Below are 2,500 nucleotides of genomic sequence, written 5' to 3'. Positions count from 1 at the left end.
CTTTCAAAACAACAAGGTGTAAATATTAATTTTGTAGTCTTTGAAAAAAACACTCGATCCAACATCTCTTTGGGTGCATAGAATCTAACCATATTCTTTGGAAAGAATAATACCTACTCCAGTAACTTTTAAACTGATAAAGAGATCACCCTTTGTCACAATCAGCGTTTATTTGCAACATCTTCAACTGGAGCTATGAAGGCAATATTGTTCATTGACCACGCTTGATTTTCCAACTAACAATACATGTGAAGCTTCTCAGTGATCCCTGAATTTGTTTCAATTTCTGGCACAACTTTGACTAGCTAAGACTGCACTGTTGGAAGCTTTTTATCTTTTAATGGTAACTTATAGGCGGCATAACGTGGCATGCAGAACCATCATAAGTGAATTAGCTGTGGCCAAATTTCCAGTAATAAATGGCATCTATCATCAAGACGTATTGCAGGTATTATGGCAGTGAATTAAAGGGGCTAGGTCACGCAATTTTAGGCAATTTCAGCACTGATCGAATGGTCATAGAATTGACTAAAATATCAAAATAACTGTTCAAAACTATAGAAGAACTCTAACAAAACACAGGGATGCCAAGAAGGGACATGGATGGACAAAACTGGAGAAGATAGAAGTGGATTGAAGTTGGGTAAATTTGAAAAACGTCAGGCCACTTTTTTTTCAAATTTATATCAGTCTATATCAAAGTGTCATTTACAAAGCTGGAAAATCATTCTCAGTTGTTATGTGGCCGTGATTTTGCAAATGAAAGACTCTTGCTCTGCCAATTTGACGTTTAGAGCTGATAATTAACAAAATTAAACAAAATTACCTAAAATAGCGTGACCTATCCCCTTTAAAAGAAGGAGGCCTATTATAGTTTTCCTACATATATTGTTGTGACGCACTATCTGCAAAAATAAATGAATAATCTTGTATGTACTGCTTATTGCTTGGAATTTGGCTGTGACTTAAATAAAATAATCACAATTTGGAAAAAGCCACCTACAGTGGTATGCCTAAAGCGCTTACACTTTCTATTTTTACTGCAAATATGCTATCATGATGACAAATTAAGTGGTAACATAGCTGTTATTAAGGAAACTTTGCATTCATGTAACTAGACCATGAATTTTTGTTGATTTTAATATTATGTTTAATACGTTTAATATTGATAATATTTTGTAATGGGGCAGCAGGAACACGTGAAGGCAAGCCAACAAGTGCCAAAGGCGTGATCTTTTCTAGCGGGGGTTTGAGGACATGCTCCCCTGGAAATCCCCCTAATTTTAATAATCACCAAAAAATATCATCTCTTTTGTGTCTCCATTTTGTCAGTAGCTTTTTTAAACGTTCAAACTAGCAGCAACTGAAATAAGTTTTCACAGATTCCTCTTTTTAGAAACATTTTCCTTTTTCTTTCCCTCCAAATTACAACATACTTGTGCTTTGCGGTCCCTGTAAGATTGCTCCAAGAGTGTAACCAGGTATGTGGAAAGCATTAGTCATTGCTTACCTATGTATGATATTTATGGACATGCACTAACTGCAGTGCTTTATAGCTTTATGTTTTGTGCCCAATAAAAATATCTCTTTTAAGAATTGGTATGGATGCATTCATAGGCCACCAATGAGTTATTAATATTGAGCTTGATATTGAGGCTGCAGGAATAAAACAAAGGAATTGACAAAACATACTGACTTCTTTATTCCGGTTTTTTGCTTTATTGTCCCAAAGCCTGAATGTCAGGCAGAATATTTATAAATATCTAACTAGTGGTATGTTAACTCATGACATGTTAATTGTCAAGCCAATAATTTGTAATGATGGAAAATGTACATAAACTGGGATTTTTTCCATTCATTTTTTCTCAAAAAATTTAATTGATTGTGGTCGGTCATTTTATAATATTGTAATGTAATGTTAGTAACTTACTATAGACTTCCTTTATGCATGATTAACACTACACCTTTCCCTCCCCTTTTTCCTATTTCTTTCTTTGTCTTTTCTTAAATTTTATTATTATGAGTTGTTATCTTGTTGTATTAATAAAGAATGAAACAAAGGGAAGGGAGAGCTGTGATGTGGTGCGACGTGATGTCAAATTATCAGTAAAAAAATTACTATCTTGGATGGTGAACTCCCCCTCTGTCATTGAACACTACAAATTTTTGGATGCAATAACATATGCACAGGATCTGTGCCAATCAAAAGGAGAAATATTCTAAATGATTACTAATGGTTAATAGCTATAACATGTATGACACTTATCTAAATATTATGACATCAGACTGGCACCACCAAGGCACCTAATTTTAAAGGCACTCTGTCACTTGTTTCAAAAGCATCAACAGCTCACACACCAAGAAGGAAATATCATTGTTTGTTACAGTAAAGACTGTCCATATTAAAGTTTTGGTGGTTTTTGGAATATACCACATACAAACTTGAAAACATTGGTCAATCCTTGCCATCTTCAGATGTAGCTGATGAAAAATAAATTCA

This window comes from Montipora foliosa, chromosome 3 (assembly GCF_036669935.1).
Source record: "Montipora foliosa isolate CH-2021 chromosome 3, ASM3666993v2, whole genome shotgun sequence".
NCBI classification, from domain to species: Eukaryota; Metazoa; Cnidaria; class Anthozoa; order Scleractinia; family Acroporidae; genus Montipora; species Montipora foliosa.
The sequence above is the reverse complement of the archived record's forward strand: the minus strand, read 5'-3'. Positions refer to the sequence as shown.